At 39.8% G+C, this 22,588-nt stretch overlaps 1 protein-coding gene across 3 annotated transcripts in view; it reads left to right on the forward strand.

The window, feature by feature from the left end:
- adamtsl3 (ADAMTS-like 3) overlaps positions 1–22,588 on the forward strand; it is a 217,423-nt gene that overhangs the window by 66,087 nt on the left and 128,748 nt on the right. The gene's annotated exons all lie outside the window — the stretch shown is intronic.

A 22,588-nucleotide genomic window follows, 5' to 3' on the forward strand; every position in this document is an offset into this window, starting at 1 on the left:
TATCACCATTTGAATTAATAAGCAATAAAACGCCCCATTAATCTGTTCAGTACACTCACCAGTTTTACTGCTACAGCCTTACTTGTCTCTTCTCTACATGTGCTACTGTTAATAGATAAGATCATGTTTAAACATGTATTATTATCCTGTAATATTAATCTATTGTCACAGTAGCTGCTGTTAAGCATACGTAGTATCACTTTAACTAAAGAATCAAAAATGACATGTACAGTCAGGGTTTTCCTGGCTCAGAATGGGCCTTTGTAAGCATGATCGGTACGCATACAGTAAAGGTAATGAGTTACCTTATGACAGAAATCTATGCATTTTCTAGTTATTTCTATGCAAAATGGCTTTTATATTGTGAGTAATCAGAAGAAGTCATCTCTCCTTTTAGCGCTTGCTTCGTGGCGAAGCGTTCAGGTGCAGTCAAACCAATGCAGCAGCTGGTTTATAATCCAGCGCCAGCAGCATGTGTAAAATATAGCGGTTGTGGATAAGAGGAGATGACTGCAGGAAGTCAAAGATGTTGTATTTAAGTTTATGCTCTGCTTTCTTAGCAGTTGTTCGATAAATTGCTATTAAAAAACATTGCTTTTTCACGGCAGTTTTGATCATGGCGCTGGTGATTTTCCTTTGGTGTTCGCTAAAAGTTGGGGGGTGGAAAAATCCTGACAGTACTACGGTGCATGTAATATTGTTATTATTGCATATTACTTGTAACACTGGCTTTCATATTTTAAAACTTGAAATGTTTTTCCTGAATGACAGAGTTGACTGTCAGTCAACTCTAAATCTGAGTTCAACACTGTTTTATCCTTTCAGTTAATGCTTTGAGAAATTTGCAAATAAAGCTTCTTTTTGTTATCACAGCACCCTCCTTAGAGGGAAGCGTTGAACACAAACAACATATTTAAAGCAGAGAACACAAATAATGTGGCCTCCTTCTTTTCTTGTGAAGTCTGAGTTATCATGAAACTGCAGAGTGAATGAAAATGCCGAATGCAGGTCAGAAAAAGCCGGGAGATTATTCCCATCTTTCCTCTAGGACACATGCTGATCATATTAATGATGCTTCTCCTTTCTCTTGCCATCTAATTGCCCTAACTTTGTGTTTGGCCCAGAAATCACTGATATGAATAGCATTATACTGGAATCACATACATATTTACAATGTAGGACAGCTTGAATATTAAGCTGCACTGCGGCAAACTTTGCTGAATTACTAGAGTCTCTGCAATGAAGTTACTCTGCTCCTGTTTTTTGTCTCCTCCGAGTTGGTTTGGATTGTTTTGGCAGTGCAGAGAGAAATGTGCTCAAAGCTACTGTCCTCTTTGTCTTCATGTTGTCATCTGGCCTCCACAGAAAGGCTAACACACTGTCACACGCTTCGTATTGGAAACATCCCTCTCAGTTTGTCACTTTCTTCTTTTACAGTGGCACGTGCTGATGATTGAGGACTAATTGAGTTCCTGCTTAGCCATTTACCCAAGTGACAAAGTGACTTTGAGGGTTTAGAAATGCCACGAAAACAACCCCACAAACATTCCCACCCCCACTCACTGTGTCTCATACACACACAAATACATGTATCTTATCTATATGCAAGCAGAGCAAAAGGCTGTAGGTTGTTTGTGAAGAGGTTATTCAACCCCACAGGGAGTTGAGGATAAGAATAACCCTTACCATGGCTAAATGTCACTCCTAAGTGTCTGTGTGTGTGTGTGTGTGTGTGTGTGTGTGTGTGTGTGTGTGTGTGTGTGTGTGTGTGTGAGAGGAATAACTTCATTTGCTGGATGCTTTTAGATGAAAGAGCCAGAGGCCACAGCTGCTTCCCCTCTGGTCCTTCAGGAGCCTCTGGCTGCTTTTAATAAACACTCCTCCCTTCAACCACCAATACACACTCACACACATGCACTCTTCTGTCAACTGTAGGGATTAGTATTTTTAGATTTGACTTTTGGAAATAATATCTGGGAATAAATTTTTAATAGTATAATATATATATATATATATATATATATATAATAGTATAAAATCAAAGTGACAAACGTCTATTTTAGTGTGTAGAAGTTAACATTTAATAAATACATTATTGATAACCATGCACCAGGAAGTGAAATTAAATTACATGTTTCATTCTGCTACAGCATACATGCTGTATCTGCTCTGCACATCACCTGTCCTGTGTTCTTCTTTGAGAACAAAATGTAAAACCAAAAGTGTTAAAAGTATATTTTATATATTTTGGGAATAATGTTAGGTATTCATCTAGCCAAATACTCTGAACAGTCACCCTCATAGCTTTACTGCAAAACTCTCCTTCTTATTTAATTTACAAACATGAACACACGCCTTGTCCTGCACCTTAGCTTGTTGAACGAACATACTCTGGGGAAAAGTGCACTGCTAACGTGAGTTTGCAGGCTAGATAACTAATTAGCTGTTCAGCTGCTAATTAGGACCAGTTAGATGCTGATTTTGTTCCTTACTCTTCAATATCACTGACAACACACTGTCTGCCCATGACAACACCGTATGTTTGTTTATTTTGCCGAGGTTCAGCCTGCCAGCTGCAATCAAACACGGCCACCGACCAGCTCCTCCAGCCTCTGAGGACAGTTTCTGTGATTGTTCCAAATTTGTATGTCCTTGTATTAATGAAAAATGTATTAACAATACTTTAAAAAACCAACTTGACATTATTTTTGACTATAAAATGGTATCACTAAATGTGATTTCAGTTTTTTCTTTAACACATAATGAGACATGTATGCAGTGTATTCAATTCATTTTTTTACTACTCCCTTCTACCACTTGCACGATGCTACCCTATGTCAACAATGGTCTATTAGTTCGACCACTTTGGTCCAGACAAAAACAGACATGTTTCCTGAGCAGCAGGATGAGAAAGCAGACTCAGCTGACTCTGGGTTTGATTAATTCTATGACACACAGTGAGGAAGCCTGTCTGCAGATGTGTCCCCTGACAACATGCCGGGGTGTCTGTTCTCTGAAACTGCCCAAGGATTTCATAAACTAGATTTAGCTGTCATTTTAGAGCTGCATCGGGCAGCAGGTTTTTTATGTGAAGTATTGTCACTGTGAATCACACATTGAGGCTGGAGCAGAATGTGTCTCAGTGTAAGAAGTGTTGACTGAATTAAGAATGAAAACATGGTGCAAAATGTTTCTTAAACACAATGGGCCTCATGCAAGAACCACTCATATGAACAGATTTGTTCTTAAGTAGCTTGTATAAGTGATTTTGGAGAAACTTGCCATCCATCCGTCCATCATATTCAACTGCTTATCCGTGCAGGGTTGCGGGGCATTCAACAATATCTTGTTTTTTGAATTTCCTCTTAGGCAAGAACACAATTTACAAATGTTCTAAACCTGTTGTAGGAGTTATGTGCAATTAGTCTGCTGTTATCTCAACCCTGGGTTTTCTCTAATGGACTGTATATTTCATTACTCTGAAGTAAGTTTGAGTTTGAAAATGACACTCCATAATTATACTGACACCCTGTTTGACTCTGTAATACAAAACTGTATTCATATAGCGTAACGATATCATCATTCATTTAAATTGGCTGTTGATGCTATTGTATAACACTACAATATCAAAACGACTTAAATTATGAACTAATTGAAGGTTAATTTGTCTCTATATAATAAGATAAATGAGCTGGGATTGCACTACACAGTTCAAGTGGAAGATATCACTGAGAATCAATTGAGCCTGATCCCATAGATAGATGAGGTGTCTTTAAACTAAAGTGCTTTCGAGGTAGTGGCTCCTACACTTTGGAACTCTCTCCCTTTGGATTTAGGATCTGTGGACACCGTGGACACACCATCTCAAGACATTTTATTTTATTTACTCTTATTTTAATTAATTTCTCCCTTTTTTGCAAAGGTGTGTGTGTGTGTTTGTGTATATGAGTTGGCACTGTGTAGACTATAACCAATGGTGAAAGAAGTACTGAGTTCTTTTACTCAAGTAAAAACAGCAAGACAACAATGTAAAGATACTCTATTACTCAATTACATACTCTAATTAAAGTCCTGCATTAAAAATTGTACTTAAAGGGCCTACATGTAGTTTTCAGCAGTCACTAGCGGTGCGGTTTTCAGATTGCAACTTGGTGTGTGCTCGTATGGAAACTCATTTAAACTCCCACTGCAGCGTTAAAGTTATATTTTTATCAGCTTGACGTTGAACTAATCCATGCTCGTTACATGGTAACTCTACACTGACAGCATTTGGCAGACTTGATACATCAGCATTTGCTTCCCTGCCTCTTTTCAATAACTTTAAAGAATCATGTCAGAATCAGAACATCTTGCCTGATTTTACTGACATGTTTAGATTTTGTTGATTTGGTAATTGGTGCTTGCTTTTTGTGCTTCTACTATGACTAAGTAGGCTGCATAGTTAAATGTTGTTGTTTTTATATCTGTTTCTTAGTCTGCACAGGGTGTCTCTATGGCGTTCTGTGTCTGGCTTCCTGCCCGGTTTGATCTGTTAGACTAGTAAATAGACTAGTTACCTACTCTCTGCAGAGCAGAGCAGATAGCCGCGTCTGGGACACTTCTGGGCACGCTGTGGCCGCGTCTGAAGGACTCACATGCATTGACATGCATTCGTAACGGGACGCAGATGGAGTCAGTGGACTTTCTGAGTTAATGTAATGGATGATAACAAAACAGTTATCAAAACAGTGAGCTAGACTGAATATTATAATGAGATTATTGCTAAACTTTATAACAATTAGACCGCAGTAAGTAAAGTGTAGTGAATGGGTCTTCCAATGTGTTGTTTTCCTGCGCCGTCATGTTGCAGTATTGTATATTATGTTGCACATGTAAGTTACAGTGAGTGAGTGGTGTAGGAGCTGTGTACCTGATTATTGTTAAAACGACATTATATGTAAATTGAAAGTTAGGAACAAATCGTTCCAAATTTACTTTGTACTGTTACATCCTTTCTTGCAGGCTAAAATCAGCACTTTGACATAATACCAGTGGTACACAGGATAGTAATATGGATCACGTTAACTGGTGAAGTAATGTGCAAAGCCATACAAGCTAACGTTATCTAACTTGAGCCAACTAAAACACAAAATCAAAATATATTTCATATGCTTTGCAGTAATGTTTACCTTTCTAATATGATAAAATCAACTCTGTGTTGGTTTTGTCAGTTTCAAAACAAAGCAGAGGTCTCTCTGTGACTCATGTTTTTCTATTTTGACTCTTGTATTCACCCGAAGTCGATTCCATCACATAAAACTTTGTTGTTGGTTTTATCCTTATGTGGAGTTTGCGTTGGAGTCTGTGTTGTGCTGGTAGACATTTTTTTGGTGTTAGGGGACTCCTTTAGCTGTAGTGTTGTTGGTGTGTGTATGGATCAGATTAAGAAGGCAAGAGGCTCTGGAGTGTGTATTCTGGGAAATCTGACCCGGAGTCTTCACATAGAAACAGGTATACTGGCCATCAGAGGTAACCCAAAAACAGGGTAAGTGGATCGTTTTTATGTGAGATTACAACCCACCACAAACAATAAAAAAGTGATTAATTTCATTAAAAAAAACATATATAGCCCCTTTAAGTCAAAGTATTGGCAGCAAAATGTACTTTACAGTATCATGTAGCATGACTACATTTGATCTAATAAATTTATGAGAATTAATACAAAATTATGAATTTTAAGATTCAGAGAATATTAATTCATAAAGATCACGTTTCGCGGGGCACCACTGGAGTTTTAATTCACCCAGAGTCTCCGGACATCTGGGTAGCATTTTAATAATTATACACTTATTCACTAGTGATCAGTTAGTTAATAATCGCTAAATTATCTTAAATCAATCAGTCAGTCTCATATCGAAGGGGTAAATTCTCGTGGCAGGGACTTGGAGACAGGCAATACACACACAATTCCTTTGGTTACAGTGAAATTTATTAGCTAATTAAGGTGAATATAAGTATGCGGTTAAATACATCAAAGAAATAAACAATGGCTAAACAATGAGAATGTGGGTTTCTATTGTGGGGAGCATTTGACTCATATGGGCAGCTAATAAACGCGAGCTATGAGTTTTAAGAGTTAAAGATAATCTATTAACAACTATGGGACATCACTGATCATAGAACGCAGGGTTTTGGTCTTTAAACGCTGGCTCGGGTCAGAGGTTTGGTCATCCTTTGTTGCTGGCGGGACCCCCTGGCTGTGTCTGCCATCGGTGGGATTAGCTCCATTAATGAACATAGCAGTCTGATAACTTTTAACAAACGAAAGAAAAGAAAAGCAAGTAAAGTTGCTGGAAACGAGGGAAAAATCAATGTCGCGGCACTTTGTTGCGCTGGGCCGAAGTTCTTAGGGCGTTGCCGGGAGAGGGGGCACGCTAACGCGTGCCGAAGCGCAGTTGGAGAGCCAGGAACAAGGTTGGACAAGAGAGACCGAGACAACGTGGGTCGCTGCTTTTGTCTGTTGGCGCGTGGTTCCCAGAGGGCAGTCCTTTGTTCCCCAGAGGGAGGGCTTGTTTCCTGTTTCTTTTCTTTAACGTTTAATATGTCTAATAAAAAACAAAATCTATTAGCACGTATTGTAATCAAATATTTTCCCACAATCAAACCTTAATTGTCAAATGGGTATACCGTTCTTAGTTTTTAGCACTTGATAAAAAGGAAAACAATTGTCAGTAGTTAGACCTTAAAAGGTTAGCATTTCATAGGAATCACAGATGAGAGGAACTTAACTAGCTTTCTGGATAATATTGGCTGTTACACGTTCTTAGAGAATATAGGCAAGCTACACAAATGGCATCAGATTATGAACAGGTAAATACAGAGTGATGTTTATACATTAAACGGCATTTCAGACAATGGCCTGTAATACTTATTTTGTCCACTTGGGGGAGCCCGGGTTACATGACGATAACTTTGTTTAACCCTAAAACAATCTTTGCTCAGGAGCTGGGGAATTTAGTCAATTTAGTTATTTTATTATTAAATTTGAGCCGGAAAATTAATCGGGTATAGGATGACATTTCTTTATCATCATTTCTAAAGGAATTGTCAGAAAGTGTTGTGAACAAAGCATTGGTTACAAATAAAATGAATAAAGTCAGGTGACTTAACTTATTTAGATTCTTTTCAACAACAAATAACAACAACAACCACATGCTAACATAACTACTAAAATGGAGTGGGGAGACCTAGTTGAGTAACTTAAAGATTATTTCATTAAACAAGGTAATGCTTTGAGTTTTGAGGAGACATGCTGTTGTTTACACAAAGGAGTTCAGGGCAGTGTTTCTGGTATCCTGGAGTTTCTCACGCCTGGGCGTGAAGAGGAGAATATCCTTTGATGTGAGGTAATTAAACAAAGAGGAAGGTCAGTTGCCATGGTTACGTGTGTGGGGGGCAGTTTAGGGTTTTGTTAGGCTGTTCAGGAGAACGCTAATTTCTGGTCAGTATTTCCTTTGGGGTCTCTTCAGCCGTCTGTTGAGAGTTGATATCTCACCCCCCCCTCCTTCTTTCAAAGAGAGAGAGAGAGAGGAGGAATTTTGAGTCTCCAAATTATTTAATATAAAATGCACAAATCCACACTGTTGGTACACTACAATCAAAATAAACATACTCATGATGCAAACTGCCCCCATTTAAAGTTATAGTTCTTCAGAAATTTTTGGAAAAAATTTTATCGACAATTTAGCTACACATTTGATAAACTATATCAATGCTATTTTATAGTTATTTTATGAAGATTCAAATCTTTTAGATATAACATTGATTTGCATGATAACTAGTAACTGTAGTTGTGAAATAAATGTAATGAAGTAAAAAGTCATTAAAGGAATTCTTCTCAGGAATATATGATTGTATTGTTTTCTTCATAGCTAATTCAATTTTGAAAAAGGTGATGATATGGTGGTGTGGGGAAATGGCCGTGTGCAAAGTGACGTGTGACAGCATGTGAACTAAGCATTGCACTGTTGTGGTACTCAAAATATTTTCCCATGGTCTGCAATGGGTCTGCAACAACCGTGCCAAAGTCAGCTAAATATCAAAATAGAATCCAGTACCACAGAGCTGCATTTATATTGCGCCTTTCTAGTCTTCCAACCAGTCAGCGCTTCACACTACATGTCAACATTCAAACACACATTCACACACTGATGGCAGGAGTTGCCATGCAAGGTGCCAACTGCTAATCAGACATAAACTAATCATTCACACTTTCAGAAACTGATGGCATAGCCTTTGGGCAATTTGGGCTTCAGAATCTTGCCCAAGGACACTTCCGATTAGTGGACGACCCACTTCTAAACCACAGTTGCATAATGCCACAAATAACATAAAGTACAAATTAGGCAGGTAAAGTAAATCACTGCACTTGCTTTAGCTGGTGTAGTCAGCTGATAGCTGACTATCCTGGATTTTCCCCAGAAGTGGTATGGAAAAAAGTAGGTAATTAGCTATTTTTGATTTAGTTTTATTTGAATGCTCTTCAGAACACACGGAGTGATTTGTTTTTAGATATAGTGCAATGTAATTCAATATTGAGCCATGCATTAAAATCCTTTGTTAAGTTTATGTTTATCTGTTGCTATAACTGTTATATATAGCTGTTCATGCAACTCTGTTATAATTTTGGAACCTCAGGGTCAGAAAAGTGAAGCCAACACGTAAGTGCCTTAAACCTGCATTCTTTCTAATGGCCAGCAGGGGACGAAATAAATCCGATTGTATGTAAGTTTTTTCTCTCTTGAAGTAATTCAAATAGGCTAATACAGGTATCGGAAACTGGAATCAAGGTGGCAGCTTTACCATCTGAAAAGACCAGAAGCCTCTGCATCATCAGCTGTTCCATGTTTGCAGATGTTTTGTTAAACATGCCAGACAGTTTGATGAGGCTGTTGTGTGGGTTGTACTTACAAATTTTAACATTAAATCATACTATCACACTAGCGCTGAAACAATTTGTTGGTTAATTTGCCTTCTGTCACGGTTCTGGGATAGTTTGTGTTCCACGTTTCCTGTTTAACTTTGTAGTTTTGTCTGCCCCTAGTCTGCCCTTGTCTTGTTTTACTTCCTGCCCCTGTGTTTCTGGGTTGATTGTTTGCACCTGCCCTATTGTGTATCACCTGTGCATTGTTGTCAGCTTGTTGGGGCAGCTGTGGCTCAGGAGGTAGAGCGGGTTGGCTGTTAATCGGAACGTCGGCGGTTCAATCCCTTTTGCATGTCGAAGTGTCCTTGGGCAAGATACTGAACCCCGAATTGCCCCTGGCGGCTATTCCGCCAGTGTATGAGTGAGTGTGAATGTTAGTTTCCGTTTGAGCACTTAGGCTCAGTGTATGAATGTGTGTGACTGGTGAATGCAGATGTAGTGTAAAAGCGCTTTGAGTGGTCGAAAAGACTAGAAAGGCGCTATACAAGTACGGAGCATTTACATTTGTCTTTACCTCACCTCTGTATTTAAGTTACTGTCTGTTTTTCATTCACTGCGGTTTCATTATTCACCACTGTCTTACCAGTGTGCATGGCTTACAACCAGTGTTTGTAAGTTCCACCTATTTGTAAATATACACCTCACATTGTACCTGTTTAGTTTCCATGTCTGCATCTCAATCCAAACTCCCTGTCTCTATAGTCAGCCTGAGCGCTAAGAAGTTATAAACAACTTCCAACTAAATTACCGTGTAACCTTAGAAACACAGGTTTGACTAGATAGTAATGTATTTTCTGGGCTGGCCATTAAAGGACACCTATTATATTGTATTTCCAATCCTATATTGTAGTTCAGTGGCTCCTGTATGGCAGCTTTGCATGATTCAAAGTTCAAAAAAATAATTTTCTCTCTTATACTGGCTCTTCATGTAGGCCTTCATTTTAGCCTCTGTCTGAAACAAGCTGTAGATGCTCTTGTCTCTTTAAGCCCCCCCCTCAAAGACCCCTGTCTTCTGATTGGCCAAGACCTGAAGCATGTTACCAGGCTGTTGCTGTTGCAGCCTTTGCAATTAGAAAATCTCTTTTTATCATATCGTGATAATGTCACAAATGTAATTAATCGTTCAGCCCTAGTGTGCCTTCATGTGTCTTTTCAGGTTGGTTGTATTTTTTCCCTCTAATTTGTAGCCACTCTCTGTCTCCCGTTATAACTGTGCATTTAGTTTTCTATTCAATTCAATTCAGCTTCACTAGCGAGCTCTATATTAATGAATTAGTGAACCAATTACAGCGTTCCACGGCACCTGGCCTCACCCTGAATGACACAGAGATCAGAGGTCTGCTGTATGCAGATGACTTAGTGTTGCTTTCACCTACTAAAGAAGGTTTGCAACTGCACCTTAATCTCCTGCAGAGATTTTGTCAGACCTGGGCCCTGACAGTAAACACATCAAAGACTAAGGTAATGATCTTTCAGAAACAATACAGAAATCATCTTACACACAATTTCTGTTTAGACACCACTAAATTGCAACATACAAAAAACTACACTTACCTTGGCCTCAACATTACAGGAAACCTCAACATGGCTGTGAAAGATCTGAGGGACAAAGCAAGGAGAGCTTTTTATGCAATAAGATTCTGAAATCTGGCTAAAATGTCCAATTTGTACTAGAACCAATAATTCTAAATGGGGACCAAAACAATCATAGAATCTTTCCACACTGAGTTCTGTAAGAGCATCCTACAGAGCATCCATCACAAAGCCCTAACATACAAGGAGCTGAAACCAAAGAAGATTCCCCTCAGCCAGCTGGTCCTGAGGCTGTCTGCAGTAACAAGTCCCCAACAACCTCAGGAAATGAACACCAACTCAAGCAGACCAAACCCAATTATCAACAAGCAAAAAGAAAAATATATAGAATACTGGAAAGAAACGACCAATACACAAAGTAAATTACAATGTTATCTGACCCTAAAAAGAAAATTTACACTGGCAAATTACCTGAGCACAATAAAATGTCCTAAACTAAGAAAAATGTTACAGACTGAGTGAACACAGCCCGGCCATAGAAAAGGGTCACCACAGACACAGCTGGCTACCAGAAGAGGAGAGACTCTGCTCCCAGTGTGACAGGTAGAGACAGAGCTGCACTTTCTAATCTCACGCCGTAAACATAAAACACTAAGAAAAATAAACTTTGCAAACAGTGCCCAAATATACCCCGAATTAAAATTTATATCGAACACACAGAAACTCCCCTATTTACTGAAATGCCAGAATGCCAAATCATTGCAGCAAAATATATCTCCTCATGCCATGAACTGAGGACAACCAGTGGAAACTCGACTGATAAATATATTAAATAATTGTACTTTAAAAGTTTCAGATTATTATTTGAATTGTTTGTTATTTTAGTAATTGTTCCTTTATTTGTTTTTTTATTTCACATTTGATACTGATTTTTAGTTGTATTTTAAAAAAATATATTTTATTTTTTGTCTATTAATACACACACAAACATGTTTACTGTTTTATATATTCATTTAATTTTATGTAACACACAAACACACTGTTTAACTTATTTAATTTAATTTTTACTTTATTTTTATATTTAATTTTATTTTTATTACTTTTTTTTTAAAACACACAATCACACACTTTTACTTTAAATTATAATTTACTTATAATTGTATTTTGTAATCAGTGACAGGGATGTATTTTTTATATTTTGACACAGACAAGATGCACAATTGGCAGACAATATTATGCATTTTTTGAATGTCCGATAGCCATGACATTTTAGTCCTGTTTCGTATCATTGACGAAAACAAAACATACATTTTCATTGTAGTTTTTATTATCAAAGATGTATTTTTAGCTCATTAATGTCTCGTCTTAGTCATACTTTTTGTTAATGAAATTTATACTGCATGTCACTACAGTAACTACTAGCTTTTTATCAGGTGCAAATGTACCTTAAATGTACATTTAAAAGTACAAAAGTACTGTGGAGTGGAGCAGGATTGTGGAAGCGATCCAGGACACCTCACTAGTGACACAGAACTGGGCTAGTCTTTATGCATGGGAGCTCCACCTGGATCTGTTCCCACCTTCCCTATTACTTTCCTGTAACACATCCACCTGAACTGGCTGCTGCACTACCTTTTCCAGAAACCATGGTTACATTCTGTTGTGTTTACCACTGGGCGCTCTGAGGACAGAGAACCTCACTTAGCTAACCCTCTGCGACACAACGACCCAGTGAGTGTTTTAGCAGAAGCAGTTTAGTTGGCTCAGCTAGCAGAGGCCTATTTCCCTCCCATCTGTTAAGACAGTTTATTTGTTGTCTGCTTTTACTGCAGTTCTTATGGTGACGGTAAAATATTAAAACAACAACTGCAATAATCAGTGGGAGACACGAGAGCTTTTAATTCTGCTGACCCTTCTCAAAATACTCAGTGCAGCTGACCTCTTAATAGAAATTTAATTTACATCACGTATTCCGTATGGTATTAGGATTAGTGATCTCTATGGATGCAATCATTTACCTTGTTTTTTCCTCTGCTTTCCATGACATGAACTGCTCACTGGACCAGTGGTGGAGGTAATTAAGTACATTTATGGCATTTTTGTACAATTGTGAGATAATTATACTTTAATTTATAGTTCTACTTGCTTACATTTCCGTGGAAAATATTGTACTTAACTGTTTTGGTTCAGTCTCATGGCTCTCAACAACCTTGTTTCTTTCTGAAGTTTGATATAATCACATGTGTCTTGTAATTCAGTGTTTGCTGGGTCAAATATTTGGAATGAAATGGAAATTGAAACTAACTAACAGACTCTAAACATTATAATATTTAATATCCAGTATACAGTAATGGGCCCCAGGTAGTCACTTACCTTATTGAATGCTATCATGGTAGTTTATTTATCATTATACAACACAAGGTTGTTCAGCAAAATGAAAGTTTGTTGGCTTTATGATGCACACATAGAACAGCACTTTACATCAACCTTACCCGGCTTCCCAACAACACATAATCTTCCAGAAGGGACTGCACCATCAGTCTATGCACTATATTTCTAATTCATCCAGAGTTTATTTTCCTTAATGTCACTTTCTCAGAAGGAGAACTTTGGTGCTGACACATTTACCACAATGGTGATGAACTAAGGTAGGTTCTATTTAAGAAGGAACAGTATGCAGTGTGTAATGGAAAACTATATTTAGACTGCTCTGTAAAATATCTTTCAGTGGCTGCTCGAGGTAAAAAGACATGGTTGGGAGTACCGTTCCCAAATGACCAAAACATGAATTTCCTTCAAATTACTTTAATTAATTCAAATCTTTGCTAGGGCAGTGTAATTACTCTGACAAACACATGATGTACCTATGGGAAAAAATTAAATTAATTTCCTTCCTTGAATGTCCTCCTGGCAGTTCTCTTCACCCTATGGGAGTTATAGTAATTACATTTTAAATACATTCTAAATGTTCTTCATCTGCCAGAAAGACCTAAGCTAATACAAAGTAGAGCATTTTTTAGAGAGCATTTTAGAGTAGAAGTTTTTTTACCCATTTAATAAATTTTTCCAGCAGTGAGACTCTCTCAAAATAACCTCTGGATAACTCAGACAGACTGACCCGACACTGCTTGCTTGCTGTGCCTTCAGTGAAAATAAGTAACATTATAGCATATAGTACTATATGTGAAGGATGCTTTAGAGCAGTGATCATCAACTGGCGGCCCTTAGGTCACACTGAATATTAATGAATTCAGAAAATGTGAGTAGATAAAAAAAAGTGTTCCCGTATTTAGGATGTCAAGCTTTCTTTTCTTCAAATATTGAAACAACAAATTGAGATGAAAATAATTTTATTAGGAATGATTTATCCACCCCAAATATGTGTGTTTGACCTGTGGGTTCTAAAGTACGTTACTGTATGTTATCCATCTGTAGCCTACACAATCTAATGCAGGTGTCAGGCCTACCTCATTCACAAAGCTGCGCTTGCTTCGCTGGTTGTGCACTGAATAGCAGTAGTGTGCGATAGGTGAAGCTGAAGCATATTACAGTCTTTTATAAAGGCAATGGAACATGTGCCGTAAATTCATGCATGAACGGTGACAAATTCATTGCTTTCATTTAACATTTTGTTTTAATTATATATATTTTTTACAAGCACAACAATGGTGTCTCATACTAAACCAAAAGTTTAATTTTCACTCAAAAACAAAAAAGAAGACAAATTGTTTAATTAATATTGCTTTAAAAAAATCTAGAGCATGTCTAATGCTAGCCTTGTGTGGATATAAGTAAATAAAACAGACACTTTGTAGTTCACAGCGGCTTTCTGCAAGGCATCTGTATGTAAAATAAAACAGCATTATTTTGGAGTAAAATGTCTTGCCTAGTAGGCCAGTTGACTGGGGATGAGGTGGGATGACATCATCTCACACAGACTCCACCCTCTACTGGACTCCATGGGTACAGTGGGTGGAGCCCGATGACTGTCCGCCCCAGCCGCGACAAGCCAAAGTCCACCACACCAACCCGGTCGGCCACAGGCCGGGCAAAGCCCCGACCACCACATCACTTAGTGACAGGATGGTGGGACACCCCTGAGAAGGCCGCTGGACCGATAGGGGCTTGGCCTGACCATTAACACCTGGACTGCCCTGACTTCTCACCGGAACATCAGGCACTGCCAGTGTAGGTTCTCCCTCTACACCCAGAAGTCACCTGATCCTCACTTTTCAGATCCTAGGTCACACTTGCGAGCTGGATCCCAAGAAGGAGCCCGACATATCCAAGAGATAGAAACGCACAAACGGGCACAGTAAGGTCCAAGATGCCATTGTGCAGATCTTTTCGACACACATTCCCCTGAAAAAGGGTCGTAGATACTTCCACACTTCCGAGTGGAATGTGCACGCACCGCTAAGGGTGGGTCTGTTCCCGCCCGTGTACAGGCTTCGGAGATTCACTCACAAAGCCAGCTGGCCAGGCTCTTCTTGGACAGGGTTTTACTGACTGCACTATCACTGAAACAGACGAACAGCTGACCAGTGCATTGAATGGGGGCTGTGTGCTCTACATAGGACGTAGCCTAGCATACATGGACACAACAGATGCACTCTCACCTCCCTGCACCCTAAGTGGGGTAGGGGGGTAGAAAGCATCCAGATTTATTGTCCTGGACCTGAACATGCTCCTTATGTTCTTAAGAGCAAAGGAGTGTTATCTCAATCTGGCTGCACTGTGGACACCAAGAACCAGCATGCAGCTGGGGTGAACCGACAGGCACACAGCTCACTCACCTTCTTAGAGGTGAGAGCAAGGCGCAGGGCTGTCCAAGAGATAGCATTTTCAATGCGGACTGCTCCAGGGGCTCATAAGGTGCAGATATTAGAGCCACCAACACAAGCAGCAAGTCCTACTGAGGCGCAGAGAGACACAACACCGGTCGCTGTCTTCTCACACCCTGCAGAAAGCGCATCACGAGGGAGTGGGTGAAGACTGTTCTGTCACCAAACCCCCTGTGACAGGAGAGATTGCTGCAGCACCTTCTCCTTCAGACCTTGCAGGAAAGAGAAAACGGATCCCACTGAACAAGTAGGCAGATCCGTATCCCTCTCAATGCATCAACGCCGAAAGCCCAACCACTTAGCTTTACAGCAAGACGTGGTGGAGACTGCCCGCCGCCGGTTAATTCGAGAAATTACATTTCCCCTCTGATGGCAACTTTTTAACATCACGCTTGACAGCTATTAGGCTTGTTTGCAAGCAGTCCTCCAAAGATCAATTTGTCAGCTGGTTCCTTTCATGCGTCTTGTTCTTTTTAAGAACGCAGATTTGTATGTATAGATTGACCCGAACATGGTGAGCACATACATAGCCAACGTCTTCAGTGTGCCATAGTCTTGTGGACAAGCCACTCAAATATTGCTCAAGATTTCAGCACCACGGAGAGCAACTTTCCTCTCACTGGAGGCCCTGATGTCACCAAGTTCACGTTGAATTGCACCTTTGTCCAACAGGATCACCTTCTTCTAGAGAATTCTCCACCTGGGCTGATTGTGAATGGCTCATGAACAAATTCAATGACATCCCTGGAGTCATGAAATCTGGCAGAGAGCTGTGTGATGAATTTCTTCATATTCTCTGTGACCTCTTGCTTAAGCAAGGATTGACATCAGAAATCGTACCGTGTTTTTATTGTTCCATTTTGACTGTGTATTGTTCAATTGCTTGTTAACACAAATAAGCTAATAAGTCATGTAGATGTGATCAAGACAACTTGCAGAAGTTCAAACCGAGCATCAGAATGGGGAAGAAAAGGGGATTTAAGTGACTTTGAACGTGGCATGGTTGTTGGTCCCAGACAGGCTGGTCTGAGTATTTCAGAAACTGCTGATATACTGGGATTTTCACACACGACCATGTCTAGGGTTTACAGAGAATGGTACGAAAAAGGGAAAATATCCAGTGAGCGTCAGTTGTGTGGATGAAAAGGCCTTGTCGATGTCAGTGGTCAGAGCAGAATGGGCAGACTGGTTCCAGATGACAGAAAGGCAACAGTAACTCAAATAACCACTCGTTACAACCAAGGTCTGCAGAATACCATCTCTGAACGCACCTTGAAACACGTCGAACCTTGAAGCAGATGGCCTACAGCAGCAGAAGACCACACCGGGTGCCCCTCCTGTCAGCTAAGAACAGGAAAGTGAGGCTACTATTCACACAGGCTCACCAAAACTGGAAAAAATAAGATTTAAAAACGTTGCCAGGTCTTGATTTCAGCTGTGATATTCAGATGGTAGGGTCAGAATTTGGTATAAACCTCATGAAAGCATGGATCCATCCTGGGAGATTCACATTATGGATGTGCAGCCGACAAATTTACACCAACTGTGTGATGCTATCATGTCAATATGGACCAAAGTCTCTGAGGAACGTTCCCAACACCTTGTTGAAAGTATGCCATGAAGAATTAAGGCAGTTCTGAAGGCAACCCAGCATTAGCAAGGTGTACCTAATAAAGCGGCCAGTGAGTGTAGATAAATAATATGGATCAGAGAAGACATTCTGAAATCACAGCTGTCAGCAGAGGAAAGAACAGATTTGTAGTGTGAGTGACTTCATGATTAGCTGAGCTGGTAAAGGTAAAAGCTGACTAGAAAACAAGGTGAGAATGCCCATAGACAGCTGTTAGGAGCAGGGAGAGAAAGAGTGTATGAGAGAGAGAGATGTGAATGAGAATTAAAGATTCTTGCTAGCTGAACTTACGCTGAGCTTCATTTCTCACTTTTAACTTTTAAAAATTAGGTCTAGTCATGATTTTAGCGTGATAGAATTTTTCAACAGAAAGTACTAAAATGATAGGAGTTACAGTAAAAGGTTAAAGTTTAACCTAGTGTGGGTATATTTCTTGTTGGGTTGTGGCCTTTTCCAATTTTCAGTTATGTTCTGTCTTTGTCTCTTCCTCAGTTTTGCTGTTCAACTCCCCACCCCAATCTCACAGTGGTATGCTATATAATAAGAAGTGATCACTTCCTCTGAAAGACTTTTTTTTTGTGCTGTTATTTTTACCCTCTTCAAGGGAAAAAGGAAAATGGGGACTTTTTCCTTATTCCCTCGCTTCCTCTTGTGTATTTTCTCTTGTACAATTTAATTATCTCTGACTGTTCTGTCTACTTAAGCCAACAGTGGACAAAAAATACATGCATCTCTCAGGAGGACATGGAATCTGCTGGGGTTCAAATGGAACTGCATTTCTATCAGTTCGGATTATCTTTGCATTCCAAGAGATTGTCAGTTTTTATGTGTTTATGTCAGAGCTGTTTTTAACTCATTTAAACCAAGTTCAAGTCAAGTCTCAAGTGTCTGAGACAAGACTTGCAAGTTAAAAAGGGCATTTATTGTCCAGTTGCAAAAAATGACTAAAAACATCTGTATGTGACAAATAGTTCAGTGAGAACACAACAGAATGAAGGTGCAGTGGTGCAGATGACTTAATGTCTGTTTGGAACATTTTGGTGTTTCTAAACATAACTTCTCCTGTTTTTGATCGTTGGCAGTGTACTGTATGAGGGATCCGACTTGAAACTTACAAATGAAAAAAGAAAGCTTACTGAAAGTGAGTATTACTGGAGTCAAGACCAGCACCTTAGTGCTCAACACGTGTTGACACAATGTAATTTATTACCTCAGTTGACTATTTTTAACATTATACAAGGAAGGTTAAAATCAAGGGCAACTGGACTTTTCGTCTCTCATCCAAGAGACTTCTTCAGTTCTGACTGACTGGTAGGGAAACTCAGCTATTTAACCTCTGAGTCGTTTGCCAGGATTATCGATACCGCTGGTTTGTTAGTGCTCCTGGCTGTTATACTGACATTCGTTATGGTGGTTGGAGACACACAAGGCCAAGTCTGAAAGACCATCATTGGCATTCTACAGCATTGTAAGTAGGGCAACGGTTTCTCAAAACCGGGTGTAAATGGCTTTCTTTGACACCTCTTTCAAACCAGCCACCCTTTCTGTGTAAAATGTTTAGTTTGTCTGTGTTTAACATTATAACTAATGAAAACATTCTATAACCTGTTTTTAGCTAGTTAGGACTAAGACTCTGGGGAGGAGAGGCGTCAGGTGGGAGAGGAGCAAGAGGGAGGACGGGCGTGAGAGAGGCAGCACCTGTAGAGCCAGAATAGTTTCGCATCTAACTCTGTGAATTAAGGGTTTACTTAGACTAAACCAGAGTGAATGTTGGAACAGTTGAAAGAATAACCAAGACGGTTTTGGTCAGTTTCATTTTGTGTCTGTTAAGTTTGAATGAAGTCTGTTTTACGATTTGTTAACAAGGCAGTTTGTTCGGTGAAAGAGAGAAGGATGAATTCAGAAGGAGTATGATTGTTGGGGGCTGAATTATACCGATACAAGTGGAATTTCAACACAGGATGGGCCAGGGCTAGCTGGTTAGCATGTAACTGCAGTAGATATTTCTGCAAAACAATACGTATACAATAGACGTATTTGACATAATGTTAGAAGTGTTGCTTCTTCACATTCTGTTAATAAAGTAAAATTCTGACCATATCTTACACAATGCACCTTTAAGGGTACTTTCACACCTGAAAGTCCGCACCAAGGTCCGAACTAAAGTTTGTGTTTTGACACATTTGGTTTGGTTTCACACTGCATTTATGCAACCACACTAAAGGACTTTACATGACAGACTTGTGTCCTGTCGTCATCATGTATGTGGGCTGCGTCTCCCTATACTTGACATTGATTGGTTTGTAAACAATTCCACCATCCAAAAAATGCTTTCACACTAGAAATGAACCGAACCACGGTTAAGTTTGATCCGGACTGAGACTACCTCTTTTCGTCGTTTCTTTTGGTCCAGACCGTGGTCCAGGGGAGGTTTCACACCTGCCTCATTTAGTTCGGTTGAATGGTACTAGAGTTCATTTTCCCCCTTGGTGTGGTTCATTTGGGCAGGTGTGAATGCCGCAATCGCACCCAGGTGTGGACCAAAAGCGCACCAAACAAGCGGACTGAGACCTCCTTGAAGAGGTGTTCAGCTTATAATTGATATGTGTAAGCCATGCTATGTAAACATCATTTGGTAATTGCCAGTGTGGGTATTTTTCCTGATAAATAGGTTAAAATCTGTTTTAAAAAATAGGAGAGCAAATAGCACTTCATTTACCCTGTCCAAAACATTTGTGACAGTGATACTACAGTATACTATAGGCGAATAAGCCCTAAATTATTTTTAAATTATATTAAATTATACTGTACATATCCTGTTTTTATGTTATTATTCATAATAGGCTATGCGGTCTGACATTACTAATCATGCTTATAATAAATTACTTCAACGACCACTCAAAGCGCTTTTACACTACATTCACACACTGAGCCTAAGTGCTCAAACAGAAACCAACACTCACCCACATTCATACACTGGCGGAACAGCCGCCAGGGGCAATTTGGGGTTCAGTATCCGACCTTCCGATTAACGGCCAACCCGCTCTACCTCCTGAGTCACAGCCGCCCCTTGTGATACAGATCTGTAGCATTAAAGTGCTGCATAAACTTCTGTCAATCACCAGAGTTTGATTTCCCCACGTGGGTCCTGAGGATGACAATCACCAAATCTATCCAATCAACAAATTACCTGTAAGTCTGTGTAACGTCATGGTTGCTTTTCTTGGTTCGTTTGTAAAATTGCAGTGGGAACACTAACCGGAGTAGAACTAAAATGCAACAGTGGATCATTTTTTTCACTTGGTTTGGACCAAATGAATCGAACTACAGGTGTGAAAGCACCCGAAGTCAGTGGTCACTCTTATTTTGAAAAAGCTCTATATGTTTTAGAGTGTAAGATACAGCACTCAGAGATAAACTAAACTAATGACCAAAATGCATGGCTTTCATTTAAAGTAACATCCGACACTTAAATTGGTTACAAAGATTGGTTTAGATCGAGGGGCACGCAGGTTTGTGTCATGATAAATCAAAAAGAAGTAAATCCAATGCCCTGATTATTATTTTAGTGCACACACACATATTGTGCTGTATTTAACTTAAAGGGCTTAAAGAGACAGGAGCATCTACAGCTTGTTTCAGACAGATGCTGAAATGAGGGCCTATATGAACAGCCAGTATGAGAATGCAGAGCTACCATATAGGAGTCACAGAACTACAATATAGGACTGGAAATGCAGTATAATAGGTTTTTAAAAATCTATTCAATGTTTTTTTTTACCTTGACCTTCGCCTTGTTCTTGTGGTACTATTATTGATCTCCGTGAACAGCTGATTGATTAAAATCTACACTACTACCCAGAGAGAAGCCCAAATCCCCAATTGCAGAGTTGAAGAGGAGAAAGTATAAACACTTTCTTATCGAACAGGAAACGCGAGGTCCCTGGCGAATAAAAATGGATGAGATTGCGGCGCTGACTCATAGGCTCTGCAGTTTGCCCTCAGGTTGGTGTTGATGATGCAGCCATTTACCTGGACAAAGCAGGCAGTATTGTGAGCATCCCCAGTTCTTTCATAACAATCCAGCTCCAACTGCTGAGCGAAAAGCTCTAGAGGATGCAGGTATAGACTCCTCCTCAACCTCCTAGATTAAAAACTACCTGAAATACAGAACCCAGTTTGTGTGGCTGCCGGGCTGTGTCTGAAACAGGTGGTGAGCAACAAAGGAAACCCACAGGGGACCGTCTACTCCAATTTCCCCTTCATCCTGTACACCTCTGACTTTCAATACAACTCTGAGTCCTGTCATCTGCAGACGTTTTCAGACGATTCTGCAGTTGTGTGTATCAGGTGTGGACAGGAAAAGGATTATAGAGACTTGGTGGGCAGCTTTGGGGAGGGGAGTGGATGTAACCACCTGCTTCTGAATGTCTTCAAGACCAAGGAGATGCTGGTGGATTTCAGATGAAAAAGGATCACAACAAACCCCGTTTCCATTCTCGGAGAAGAGGATAGTGGAGAAATACAAATATTTGGTAGTCCACCTGTAGTCCAACAGACTGGACTGGAAGTGAAACACAGCAAACGTTTACAAGAAAGGATTGAACAGACGTTACTTTCTAAGGAAGTTAAAGTAATGTGTGGAGCAATATGCTCTAGATAATTTACCAGACTGTTGTGCAATATTCTTGGTTATCTGCAAATTCATGAAAATCTGACACACATTTCTCAGAATCTGAGAAACAGCAGCATACATGGCAGCTCTGAGTATGCTTACTTCACACCACAATATGATTATGTTTATCTATACTACTATAGATAAACATAATCATATTGTGGTGGTTTAATATTTTATAATCAGATTTTGAGCATTTCCATTTTAACTTCCCTCACAGTAAAGAGCAAAGCAATCTGTTTCAGATCTCATATTGCACGCAACTCATAAACTAAATAAAGAACCCAACTGACTCGTGCTGATTTCTTTACCAAAATGTGACTTGACAACAGCTTGTAGACTGAGCTGAGTGAGTGCTCTACAGAACTATCACTCGGCTCTGGCTGCTCGTAGAACAAGCTGAGCTCTGTTCCGTTTCTTAGTTTAATCTTTGGACCAGCCAGTGAAAGTATACTCAATGCTTTTTCTATGTTTAATCCTTGCTTCACTTGAATGCACTTACCTAATGCCACTCCATATTTTTGTCTACAGGATCCACTCAGTACAATCAAAGTCTGTGTGAGCTGAACATTCAGGAGGTTAGGATGAGGAGTTTAATATCTTTCTCAATAGCACCTTAACAGGAGCCCTTTCACTTCCCACCTCCACGTTTTCTCTGGTCTGGGGAATCACTCTGGCAATCGTCTGGCCTGATACTTATGCTGCTGCTGTCCTCCACTCTATAATCTAAAGTGCTTTGTGGAGCTGTGGTTGAGGAGCTGGTGTGGTCTGCTAACTCTCAGCCCTGGCTGCAGTGTCTCAGATGTTCCATTATCCTCTATGTGTTCCCCCAGTAGCGGCTGTCAGACCAGATAACTCACAGCAGCTGCACTGGGAAGGAATGATGGAGATGGTGTGCTTGTGTGTGTGTGTGTGTGTGTGTGTGTGTGTGTGTGTGTGTGTGT

Source organism: Micropterus salmoides, unplaced genomic scaffold, assembly GCF_014851395.1.
Source record: "Micropterus salmoides isolate LMB-PRFRI ecotype aquatic unplaced genomic scaffold, ASM1485139v1 Ms_hic_scaffold_6, whole genome shotgun sequence".
Taxonomy (NCBI): Eukaryota; Metazoa; Chordata; class Actinopteri; order Centrarchiformes; family Centrarchidae; genus Micropterus; species Micropterus salmoides.